The sequence below is a fragment of the Triticum aestivum genome, chromosome 3A, assembly GCF_018294505.1.
Source record: "Triticum aestivum cultivar Chinese Spring chromosome 3A, IWGSC CS RefSeq v2.1, whole genome shotgun sequence".
Taxonomy (NCBI): domain Eukaryota; kingdom Viridiplantae; phylum Streptophyta; class Magnoliopsida; order Poales; family Poaceae; genus Triticum; species Triticum aestivum.
Genome location: NC_057800.1, coordinates 217,167,124 through 217,181,369, shown reverse-complemented (window position 1 = coordinate 217,181,369; position 14,246 = coordinate 217,167,124).

Sequence of the window (14,246 nt, the reverse complement as noted above, 5' to 3'; positions counted from 1 at the left end):
CTCATTCCTCCTATATATACCTACGTACCCCCAAATGATCAGATACAGAGCCAAAACCCTAATTCCACCGCCACAACTTTCTCTATCCACGAGATCCCTTCTTGGGGCCTATTCTGGAGCTCCGCCGGAGGGGGCATCGATCACGGAGGGCTTCTACATCATCACCATAGCCACTCCGATGAAGGGTGAGTAGTTCACCTCAGACCTACGGGTCCATAGTTATTAGCTAGATGGCTTCTTCTCTCTTTTTGGATCTCAATACAATGTTCTTCCCCTCTCTTGTTGGGAACTATTCGATGTAATCTTCTTTTTGCGGTGTGTTCGTTGAGACCGATGAATTGTGGGTTTATGATCAAGTCTATCTATGAATAATATTTGGATCTTCTCTGAATTCTTTTATGTATGATTGGTTATCTTTGCAAGTCTCTTCTAATTATCAGTTTGGTTTGGCCTACTAGATTGATCTTTCTTGCAATGGGAGAAGTGCTTAGCTTTGGGTTCAATCCTGCGGTGTCCTTTCCCAGTGACAGTAGGGGCAGCAAGGCACGTATTGTATTGTTGCCATCGAGGATAACAAGATGGGGTTTTCATCATATTGCATGAGTCTATCCCTCTACATCATGTCATCTTGCTTAAGGCATTACTCTGTTTTTAACTTAATACTCTAGGTGCATGCTGGATAGCGGTCGATGAGTGGAGTAATAGTAGTAGATGCAGGCAGGAGTCGGTCTACTTGTCTCGGACGTGATGCCTATATACATGATCATACCTAGATATTCTCATAACTATGCTCAATTCTGTCAATTGCTCAACAGTAATTTGCTCACCCACCATAGAATACTTATGCTCTCGAGAGAAGCCATTAGTGAAACCTATGGCCCCCGGGTCTATCTTTATCATATTAATCTCCTACTACTTAGTTATTTCCTTTGCTCTTTACTTTGCCTTTATTTTACTTTGCATCTTTATCACAAAAATACCAAAAAAATTATCTTTATCATATCTATCAGATCTCACTCTCGTAAGTGGCCGTGTAGGGATTGACAACCCCTATTCGCGTTGGTTGCGAGGATTTATTTGTTTTGTGCAGGTATGAGGGACTCGCGCGTAGCCTCCTACTGGATTGATACCTTGGTTCTCAAAAACAGAGGGAAATACTTACGCTACTTTGCTGCATCATCCCTTCCTCTTTGGGGAAAACCAACGCAGTGCTCAAGAGGTAGCAATAACCACGCAAGAAGTCATGCATGTACATGATGCATGCAGCCACGAATGTACACACGCCAACGCACTAACTCATGCCGATCCACCTCTTGCACATACGCGCACAACATGGAGCACACAACGCATGTACACAACACATGCATGCACACACACTCGGCCACAGAATGCATGTGAATAACAAGATGTGTCTATAGCCTAATGAATGAAGTGTTGCATGTTACCTCACATATGTTACTATAGAGGTAGTAACATGTTACTAGTCTATGTTACTACCCCTTGTGGCTAGTCTGAGGGGGGTATCTCCAACAGTGTTCCCTGGCTCGCACCTCTTGCATCACGGTGGTCGAGCTTGACGTCATTCATCTGGTACAAGTGGCATCTCAAATCTGGACACAAGGTGACGTACACCGTCAAGGTCCACGGTCAAGGGGGTCAGGGCGGACGTGACCTCTCATTGCGTCCGCCATTTGAAGCAGCGCAATGGCCCAGGGCGCCACCCGCTGCACTCCCAGTTGTACCCGCCCCCTCGCCGCATTCCAAAACCTACATTAAAAACTATGTGGAATGAAAGAAACCAACTCCGACCATACACATCTGTTCAGGAGCAGGACGCAGGAAGAGTGTCGACTTGCTCCACGCCGGCTTGTCGGGGAGCACGGCGGCACATGTATCATCGCTGCCCTTGACGCTGCCGTGTCGTACATTGCCTCCATTCTCTGCAACTGCGCCAACCGCCGTCGGCCCACTCGTAGCCGCAACATACAGGCAGAGAAAGAAGCCACCATGGATTTTTACGAGATGATGCGGCTACGCGGATGTCGACGAGGTGACGGGCAGCAGTTCCCCGCCCGTCGCCATCATCGAGGAGAAGTAGAACATGGGAGGCCGCCGCCGATTGTATCCCATGAAGTCTACCACCGAGGCGACGCCGGCGAATACAGCCGATGTCTTGCATGATTCTTCTTCTGCCGGATGCTGGAGGAGGACAAAGAGATCGGGCAACGACCATTTAGATTAGGTATTTTAATTCTACCAGGCTGGTTGTAATGGGAGTATTATAAGTAGTATCATGCATGCCAACTAGTAGTAGGCAAATTTGATGAGGTGACGTAGAATTAAATGAAGAAAGAGAGAGTTGAGTATCATATTATGATACCGTATGGAATTAAGACCTCTTCCAAGGAAAATGTGCTTAGATGAGGTGCTAAGTGCATTAAATGGCATAGCAACTCAAGTCTCCAATGCATAGGTGCTTAGTTTGTCATTGCTAAGCTTGCTTCATTTAATTAGCTATAGACTCAAAATTGTCTTTCCACTATTTCTTCCTGGAGTCACCAAACTAGTCTATCTCTTCTTAATTAACTTGCCACATCATATTTTATGCCTATGTGGCAGGCTTAACAGCTATACATGGTGGAGCACTAGGAGAGGCCAAAGCTGGTCATAGTGGTCATGGTGGAGCACTGGAAGAGGCCAAGGCTGGTCATAGTGGTCAGGGTGGAGCACTGGAAAACTAAAATTTGGAGTTAAGCCTTATAAACTGGAAAGGAGGGAGTATTGTAACATATTACTATGTTACTCTAAACATCTCTCTCCTCATTAACTACATACCACATAAGCAAAATTTTCTTGGAGTGCGCTATGTTACTACCTAAGTTACTCTCACTATGAGGCGGCCGACAAGCCGACGAGGTAGCACAATGACCCCTTGAGCTTGAAAGGCACCTGCATGATCTCCTCTCCTCGTAGGGAATGTCAGGGTCCATTGGGTACATCTCCGACGACATCCGCGGCTTCCGACGACGCCGTTGCCATTTCTTTAGTGTAAATAATTAGTCAATTCCTAGTCAACAATCAAAACCGCCTAAACTCTAACATGTGAACACTAAAACTACTCAAGGGGTGACATACCCAGTTTTAGATATTTGAGGGTAAAAATCATACCGAAGTTGACTTTGGGGGGTTATTTGTCCATCAACTTACATTTGAGGGTGAAAAATATACTTATTTCAATGGTCCGCTGGTCAGAGTATTCTTTTTAGATTTATAACATGTGGGACCGAGTGCGAGTGAACCGACCTCAATCGATGGCAAAATCGCCTGCAGGACGCACTTTGAGAGAGACGAGGAGCAAGAAGCGATATAGGCTGGTCATGTCATGCAAGAAAATGGCTGGTCTCATGTTTAAAACATGTTGTACTATAGTAGAGGTATATGTATATGTAGATGTAGTGTAGACGTAGATGCAGATGTAGATGTACATGTTGAGATGTAGAGATAAGTGAGACTCACCAACGGTCACCAACGTAGGCCGAGTACATGCACGAATCACCCACAAAAAAAGGAGTACATGCACAAAGAGAAAAATTTCACGCACGGACGCACGTACTCTGTGCCTCGTTCCCTAACACACATGCGTGGGTACACGGTGGAGCTCATTTCTGGATGAAGAGGTGGCTCACGTGATAATTTGACGTGTTTGGTAGTTGTTCACTTAGTGGAGGGTCGGGAACCACACGTGGACGAATCAATGTTCGACCATGACACGGTGGCGTGTTTGTTTTTATTTTTTTTCTTCAATGGAACGTATGTAGTTTTTTTTCTTGAATGGCACATGAATCGTGGACATACTCAATGGCGGAGCACGGGATGGGATGGTAGCCATGGACATGGTCATCCCTTTTTGGAGGCTACTACACTGGTACTTTGATATACATTTTGAAAAAACAACTACTACTTTGATGTGTCATGTCAACTCGCAGAACGATGAGTAGCTTGCTTACTACGCCCTCTACATAGCCCACACTTTGTACGGCTAGTTATAATGGGAGTCACTTAGCGCACTCCGAGAAAATTTTGCTTATGTGGCAAGTAGTTAATGAGAAGTGGCAACATAATATGTTACTGTAACATAGCGTTTCCGAAGACAAGATGGGTCTACAAGGTAATAAATGAAGCCATCATAACATTACTGTACGACTCCCTGCTTTCCGGTTTATAGGGCTCAATTCGAAAATCTCACCAAGCACGGTAGATGATGAGTGGTGGAATACTTTTTGTAATTTGCAAAAGCACCCAAATAATGCTCTTGTTTTCCTCAAAAATTTATGTTTACAATTGTATTAATTGCAATGCATGAATGCATAAAGTACATGCATTGGTCGATTTTCTCTTAATACTTGCATGCAATTATTTAATGCACCTTGATATCTAAAGTTGTGATGGGGAACAACCAAATTGATCCTTATAAAATGGAAAAACTAAGATTTTGAGCTAAGCCCTATAAATCGGAAAGGAGGGAGTAGTAACATAGACTACGGTCATATGCATGAAACTACTACTGAGTATGGGGGCACATGATATTTCCCCATCCGGACCGATCCCAAGTTGGCTTCTCACCTTCTTGGCCCAACAAAAACCCCTCCCCCATCCCGCGCGCGCTTCCCTCCCGGCGCCAGCTAAGCCCCCCGCTCCACATTGATGGCAAATCAGGGTGACGCGACCTCTCACTGCTTCCGCCGTTGAAGCGGCGCGCCGACCGAGGGCACCGCCCGCTGCATGCCCGACATTTCAGACTAGACAGTGGAGAGTAACTTTAGAGCAAGTACTACAATTAGATGACATAAGCAGGCTATAAGGATTTAAATATAGTATTTGTGCATAGTTGAAGGAGAGAGAAGGGGAGAGAGAAGAGAAGCGGGTTGTAAACTTGTAGCCGGTTGTAGCAGGAGATCCAACATACTTTGTGAGACAAAAGGTGGGTCCATTATTAATGATATAGTATTATACTAAAGGGAATAACTATTGTACTAGCAGGCTATTAGGTTGGTTCTAGATGATGTATCAACTTCATATAGCCGGATGTTGGTTATACTATTAACCATGCTCTAAGTGTGGTGTGAGTGGGACTAAAGTTTAGTCCCGTAGGTGAGCGTGAGTTGCAGCACTTTATAATGTGATCTATTCTAGCATTTGCATGTGCATGATAATAGGAAACCTACACACGCGTTCTTTGGGAATGAGCCTATCCAAGGACAAAAGCTATCCTCGTGGTCTATATTTTTGTTGGTCGGAAAATTTATTAACTCATGAATTAATAATTAATGGACGCCTCAATTACTCAGCTATTTTTGATTCTTTTGGATAGTGGGGCTATTATTGACTTGTACGTGGGGTTTGGGCCAAATGCCTACTATTATACATGGTCTTACTCGCACGACCGACCTGATAGGCTCTACCCTAGCCGCCGCTGTATCATATGGTTTTGCGCCGTTGCAGATCTTAGCACTGCCACACAATTCTTCTCCAGCCCTCCTTCCGGCATGCACCGCGAGAAGGGACAGCAGTCCTCCAAACCCCACCTTTCGTGATCCTGTACGGGAGAGGGGTGATCAAGTTTTTGGGGAGCACACTCCTGTGACTGCTGCCAGTGACGACTTCCTCAATGACAGCCTTCTTCCCCAACCTCGGTAACCTCTTCATCAATGACATGAGTGACAACATCAACCACAGCGGTTCTACTCCCGTTGTACAGTATGTGATTCTGTCCTCCTAGTTTAGTCTGCATCATTAATTTGATCTTTGCTATTGTTGTCATGATCTATTTACTGTTGTTTCGGATTAAATCTCATAGTAAATTGCTCATATATTCTACAATCCAATCCAAAAACCTGATTATAGGCAATTTGCTCCGAGCGGTTTTGCTGCGCTTTTGAAGCCGCCTACTTTTAAGGGGGTGCAATAGAAGGTGGCGCACAAGAGCAGTATATTAGTTTCAGATCATGTACTGCTCTGACGCCACTAAGGGTAAGCCTGAGGGCGATATTAATCCTACACAGAAGGAAGCTTTTGAGAACATGGATACCCTCTTCAAAGCCGCCATGCTAAGTGTTCTTGACGATTCCATTGTGGATTCATATATGTCGTTTGACAGCGGCAAGGACATGTGGGTTGCGCTCGAGGCCACGTTTGGGGCCTCAGGCGCTCGCAACGAGTTGTACGTCATGGAGCAATTCTGTGACTACAAGTTGACTGATGAGCGCTCTATTGTTCAGCAGCCTCATGAGATATAGTCACTAGCTAAGGAACTTGAGTACTTTAAGTGTGTGTTGCCAGAAAAATTTGTTGCTGGGACCATCATTGCCAAGCTTCCACCTTTGTGGAACGATTTTGCTACTTCTCTGAAAAACAAGAGACATGAGTTTTCCGTTTCGGATCTCATTAGCACTCTTGATTTTGAAGAGAAGGCGAGAGCAAAAGACACACGTTCTTGGGTCGCTGAGGGAGCTTCTAGTGCCCACATGGTACACGAGAAGAACTTCCAGCCCAACCAGCCCCAAAATAACAAGAACTAATCTCAGGGGAAAGGCAAGTTTGATGCAAAGAGCAAGCCGCCACATTCTACCAACTTCAAGAATAATTCTCATAACGGGAAGGGATACAAACCTCAATTTTGGCAGCACCGAACAAAATTTATATGGCTGCATCTAACTGCTCTTAGATAACCTCATGGTGACACTTCCATGATGATACGTGTTTGTCACATTATGTCACGTTTTCTGTCATGCATGTACATCCATGACGATTTTATGACAGAATCAAGATAGTCATACCTGTGCTGTCGTAGAAGTGTTCTATGACATTACCAAAATTATCATCATGGAAGTGTCCACTTCCACGACGATAAATCACGCGTCACAGAAGTGCTATCGTCAAGGGTAACTGACATGTGGCATCCACCATAACGGGTCGCCGTTAAGCTATCGGGTCCGGTTCTGGATCCGGTAACCCGTTAACAGCCCGGACCAATGGGAAATTTCCATGTGTAAAATTCTGATTGGCCGGAGGAAACACGTGTCAGCTCGTCAGTGGGTCAGATAGGCGCCTATGATATGTCGACACGTGCGACGACCCACTACTGGCCCATTTAGCTTACAAAGACTGGCCCATTTGACTTCGTCAAAAGTTAGCGGGCTCGCCCATGAAAAGCTTGTTAACAGTCTCTTCACAAATAGCCCATTTTACGGCCCAGTAACTGACGGCCTTTTAGGGCCTACCCAAAATCGGCCCAACAACGTCATGTGGGCCATTGAATATAACACTAGTCTGTTTCACTTTTGGCCCATGTATGGCCCACGACGTCTTTCGGCCCATATGAGGCCTTCATATCTTTAGGCCCTGTAAAGGCCCACGGTGACTCTAGCCTGGAATGAATAGTAAATTTCTTTGTACCCATTAATGGCCCATGATTCACATGGGCCGTTTCCAGCCCGTGTTAGCTTTCAGCCTACTGACGGCCCATACGTTCTTGGGCTCCTTTTCGGCCCTCGATTACTTCCGGCCCGTTACTGGCCTATTACCCAAATGGGCGAAATTCGGCCCGTGGCAAGAGGCGGCCCGTTCCTGGCTTGTTAACCCGTTGCGCCATTTCCAGCCCGTCCTATATTCTGTCCCATTAACGACCCATTATCCCTGTGATAGAATTAAGCCCTTGTTGTCCTCCGGCCTGTTAACGACCCATTACCGTGCTCGGCCGCTACCAATTACACCCGTTTACGACCCATGTAGACCCATTTATCCGATGGCCCGAGGCCCAACGATTCTACGGCCGTGTTGGATGCCCATTTAAAGACGACCCATAGGAGGCTCATGGATCCGACGGCCCATAGCAGGGTCATGGTTACAACGGTCCGTATATGGCCCATGGTTGTTGCGGCCACTAGCAAACCAGGGAAAATGAAGACTAGGAAATAAATAAGCCCAAAACTATCGCTAGGCTATTAAGGCGATTGCACAGATACATCCACTGGGCATCAAAGATCGCCACCAGTGCAAATATAGGGAACACCCTACACTATACAAAAATGGCTTGATGTTTTCTTCAGCCGGTGGCTGCACGTTAAGAACAAATTTTGTATCGCAACATAACAAATTGCAACAATAAAACAAAAGGAAGGTTGGCATAAAAGTTAACTGTCTGGCAGATAAATGCACCACCAGAAGTTCAGAAGCTCAGTTCATTTGACCTGACTGTTACAATTTCATGCTGTATTGTTCGATGGAGCACCATAACCTTCGCCTTCATTTCTCCTAGGCTCTTGAACAACATAGCAAATGTCTGATAGTCTGGTTTCAAAACCATGCATATCTTAACGACATCGAACAATGTCTGTCCTTATTTCAGAAAGGGTCTCTGTTAGGGAACGGACTTGTGTCTGGAGCGCAGATATACCATTGTTTTGAGCTTGCATATCTTGATCATGAGGCAGTTTGGACGAGATTTACTTAAAAACCAACCCAATATTACGCAGGAACGTGCTTTTGGCACTGTTAGTGGACATGTACTGACCCACTGCAGCAAGAGCTGACATTGTGGTTATAGTTGCCTCACCACCTTCAGAAGGTGGCGGTTCCACCATTTTTCCCATAGCTTGCTGAAAAGTTGAGTTTTTACATTAGTACCAGAACAGAGGATATTAAGGAGGCAGCAAAACCAAACCAAATAGCTTTGGTCTATATACAGAACTTATTCTGGTGAACCCATGTAAAATATTAGTTGTATTTTACTGCAAAGTACATAATAAAACCAGGTTCCAAACATATGACCATGTACCATGGCTAATGTATTGTCTATTTCTTCACAATGTATTGACAGCTAAGGATAAAGAGACAAAGCTTATAATACGGTAATCATAATATGACATCATTCATATCACAAAACAACCGAGAACAGACAAACAGGCAATTGTAATGTTGTGTGGGAAAGTCCAGCACAGAACTAGATTACAGGTCAAGATCAAAGGAACATCACTCCTCTCTTTTAAACCTTATAAGGTGCAATGATACGCTAAGACAATTGTGTATAAAATTGAAAAGAGTAATAGACATTGTTTGCAAACCATGTAGTTCAAGGCACGAGTCAGAGTAAGCAATAGTTAAAAGGCATGAGGATTTGGGACTTACAACAGCGGCATTGACTGGTGTAGACATGCCCTTCGTCTTGCTGGTGTGATAGTCCTTGAAGATTTCCACAACATTTGGTTCAGGTACTTTTTGGTCCTTGCGGGCTTTCCTCTGCATTTGGAACAAGTCGATATAGATCTTATAATATGGTACAATGAAAAGAGTGAAACAACAGCTAATTATAAGAGCCTCGCAGTGTGCAATATAGCTACGAGATCCTGTCGTGTGTTGGAATTTCACTTTCGTACGGTTGGCCTTGTTCTTTGTGTGGAACATGTGTAAATAGCACTTCACCATGTGATCTGATCACACACACACACACACATATATATATATATATAATGTACCTGATAGTTCGGATTAGACCAGTGTTTAACGAGGCCTCTCCAGTCTTCATCCGATATATTTTCCACCAGAGATGTTTGGTCAAGTTTACTGTTAGCCTTACCTTGAAAGTGAGTTTTCCTCAAGTTATACCGATACTGTTGTAGAGCAGACATGAAAACATGGGTTCAAGCTTGTCTGGTTGCATCATCTTGGCTATCCAACTTGAACCTCATCTGTTGAAAATTATGGAAGTCTCATTATTAGCAACCTAGAAAGTATTGGAGAGAGCAAGAAGATATTACTAGTTTCCATACATGACCATACTTACGGATAAATGGTCAAGGAAGGTGTTGAACTAGGTTTCGTCTTTGTCATTCTTGTACCGAATCCATGTTGGGAGGATACATACATGACACCTAACAACAACAGCTGCCTCTGATACTAACTTCGCTGACTCTATAGCATCACGTGGCCTTTTTAAACCTGCCTCAAAACGGATCTCCATTCTTCCTCCTCTAGATTTAGTTAACCTATCGAGCATTATCCCTGATGTTTGTTTCCTCTTGCGCCTAGGTGCTAGTCCAACAACAAACATAGGAAGTGTTAGTGTACATCAAACTGTGAGGCTACATATAAAGAAGTATGCAACTGTAACTTGGCTCCAGCAACTACCTTCTTGCTGTTGAAGCTCACAAAGTTCATATGATCTTGCCAACTCATCTTGTGTCAAGAGTGCTTCGGAAGTAGAGTCAGGTGGCAAGGGAGCTTGGGACGTGCTGCTAGCTAAGTTGACCAACGAGTAAATCGTGCAGCTGGTGGTACTGTGGAAGGTGTTGCAATAACTAGGGTTGTCTCTGCTTGTTTGGTGGCAGCTATTTGTTTCTGTTTGGCTTGTTTTGCAGCTCATGTAGCATGGGATACCCTGTCGGTACAATTTCCACTAGACTTTGACCTTCTATTTCTACAGAATCTGCAGGATTCTTCCAATTCCCTTTCCCCATCGTTCTGTCTTGATTCCTCTTTCTCTGTGCCATGTTAAGTCAAGCCGACAAGAAAAACGAATAACAATTTAGTTCTTCAGAACAAATTGATGCGTGATACAGATGAACCGAACTTTGATGTTGGACAACCACATGCTAGGAGGATGATATGTACGAAAAACAGGACGACATGAGATAACCAGACTATGGTGTGTAAACTAAGCAGAAGACATTTCACGAAATTAGAAGCAATGCAATGGAAGGTAGACACCATATGAAAGATGCTACAAATATCACTCTGCCAAGTTAACAGTGTCTCATCATATATGTCGTGTAAACAAATGTGAAGAGTACAAGAAATAAATCAAATACAAGATGCAAACAACATCACACTAGCAAGTTAAAGGTCTCTCGTCACTAGTGCCATTCCATATTCACAACATTGCATATTCACAGCTTATGATGTGTAAACTAAGGAGAAGGCATTTCAACAAATTATAAGCAATCAAAGCTAGACACCATATGAAAGATGCAACGAATATCACTCTACCAAGTTAAAATTGTGTCGTCATAAGTGCCATTTCAACAAATTAGAAGTAGTACAAGCTAGAAAAGAATGCGAGATGTAACCTATATCACACTCCCAAGTCAAACGTGTGTTATGATAAGTGATTGTTGCAGGTTACACAACAGTAGTACTTTGCTGTAAGAACATGGCGTGATAGACAGATATTGTATGTTCTAGAAATAGGAACATGTGATGGTGCACTAGGGGAGACGTGCTCATCATCAACACAACTATGTTGAGTGTCCATGCATGTGTTTTCTTGGAAATCATCTTGGGGGGTGGAGGAGTGGAATCTGTAGAGGCCCTCCATTTGGATGGAGCACCATCATCCGCTTCCTTGCTAACTTCCTCCGCTTTATTGATTTTGAATTGTCAAGTAAAACCGACAAGAAAAGGAAATAAAATTCACTCTTCAGAACTCATTTGTGCATGATACTGACAATCACTATTTTGATGTAAGGCAAACACATGATTCCAGGATGGAATAATATGAAAAATAGGACGGCATGGAATATTCACAATTGTTTGTGTAAACTAAGCCGAAACCATTTCAAGAAATAAGAAGCAATGCAAGCTAGAAACTACAGGAAAGATGCAACCAATACGACTCTGCCATGTTAAAAGTGTCCCATCATAAATGGCATTTCAACAAATTAGAAGCAGCGCTTGCTATAAATCATATGAAAGATGCAACTAATATCACACTGCATATACTAAAGGTGTCTAGTCATATTGATTTATGCGGGATACAAAAAAAACACTAGTTTTATGTAAGGACATGCTTAATAGACAGATGTACTATGTACTAAAAACAGGAAGGCATGTCACATTAACAGGTATAATGTATAAACTAAGCATAATAGCACATGCAATTTAACCAGATTGGAAGAATTACAACCTAGACACCATATGCAACATGAAACCACATATCACGCTGCCAAGTTAGAGCAAGCACCTGGGATGCTAGTGTAGGGGAAATGCGGTAATCAACTATAGAGCTACGCTCACTATCTTCATCTAGCCTAGCTGTTTCTTGAGAACCATGTGGGGAGGTTGACGCTGCAATCTTTAAATGAGGATATTTTCTCACAGTAGTCCACTTGCCTGACTGCCTCATCATAAGTGATTAACGAGGGATACACAAGAACATTAGTTTGATATAAGAACATGGTTAATAGACAGATGTACTAGTATGTACCAAAAACAGGAAGGCATGTCATATTCAAAGGTATAGTGTGTAAGATAAGAAGATGCAATTTAACCAAATTGGAAGCAATACAAGCTAGACATCCGGCTGGAGTGGTGAGCATGATCATCTAGGACCTGAGAGCCTGGTGGGAGGCGGGCTGCTTCACCACCATCGTTGCTTTTTAGGTGGCTTCCAGGTGATGCCTGTCTGTGTTGGGCTTGTCACTGGCTAGGCCAGTGCTCTGACTAGCCATTTGACTTTTGGTGCTCCCAGGATGGTGGTTCATGTACAAAATATCTTTCCTTACCTTAATAAAGACCGACTTCGGCCTTTCGAATACAAGCTAGACACCATATGCAACATGCAACCACATATGACACCGCGAAGTTAAAGCAGGCACCTGGGATGGTGGTTCATTGGGAGCGAGGTCATCAACTCCAGAGCTATGTTTACCGTCTCCATCTGCTGACATTGCATCCTTTAAATGGCTGAAACGTGTCTGGCCTAGCCGCGTACCACACTGGAGCAACTTCTCTCTTTTATTTTCTACTTTTGTGAAGGCAGCTGAGTCTGAAATACCCTTCCATAAAAACACAATAGTGAGAGTATGGGTGAAGTGTGTGCAGAACTAGTGCACTGTAAAAGCAGCAGATAGCAGGTGGCTGAAAAATAAATGACAGGAGACATATGATTGCTCTACAACATTGCATGGCAAACAAAATTAGATTCTACTCTGTATGATTTTGTAATATATGAGCACAAGAAATGCAGGTACTCCTCCAGCACACCACCACATGTGGTCCTATCAAGATAATAGTCGGTTGAAAATAAATAGGTCAGTCGCTTTTTTATGAACCGTCCGATCTATAAGGAACGGGCAGATGCTTCGTCTACCTCCCGCCAGTCACTTTTGAAGATCTTTCTCGAACCGCCAGCGACCACCGGCATAGACCCCTGGCTCCGCCGCCCCGCCCTCCCCTCGACCTCACACCACCGCCGTGCTTGGCAGCGCCTCCAGGCCATCCCTTTAATCCCGGCCGACCTCGAGATCGGGCACCAGCAGCTCTAGGCCCCACATGCCCCTAAGATAAACACCGAGGCATTGCTTCCCCGGCGTAATAGGCGGACTAGCTCCTGTTATGCCAGGGAATGCTTCCGTTAATCAGGAATCAACTGACTAGAAATTGAAATCCAGGTGGGCGACGGACCTCTAGCTAAGGTGAAATAGTATATGAGGAGAAAACTTGTGCATCACGAGTAACTAGGAACATCTAGTATCAAGAAGAAGCGATCAACTAGTGTCTTATGTGGGATGAATACCATGCAAACAAACACGTAAGATTTGCACGAATAAGGGAAGTGGAGTACCATTTCCGGTTGCTAGCGTGGTCATCGTCGGTGTCAAAACCGGAGGATCTCGGGTAGGGGGTCCCGAACTGTGCGTCTAAGGTTGATGGTAACAGGAGACAGGGGACATGATGTTTACCCAGGGTCGGGCCCTCTCTATGGAGGTAATACCCTACTTCCTGCTTGACTGATCTTGATGAATATGAGTATTACAAGAGTTGATCTACCTCGAGATCGTAATGGCTAAAACACTAGAAGTCTAGCCTATATGATTATGATTGTCTCTACGGACTAAACCCTCCGGTTTATATAGACACCGGAGGGGACTAGGGCTATACAAAGTCAGTTACAGAGAAAGTAATCTTCATATCCGAACACCAAACTTGCCATCGACGCCAAGGAAAGTCCCATCCGGACACGGGGGAGAGTCTTCGGTCTTGTATCTCCATAGCCCATCAGTCTGGCCCATGTCCAACAGGCCAGACGGCTGAGGACCCCTTAATCCAGGACTCCCTTAGTAGCCCCTAAACCAGGCTTCAATGACAAGGAGTCTGGCGTGCAGATGTCTTCGGCATTGCAAGGCGGGTTCCTCCTCCGAATACTCCAACACAGTCCACTACTAGGAAAAGGGCTATATATGATATGGACA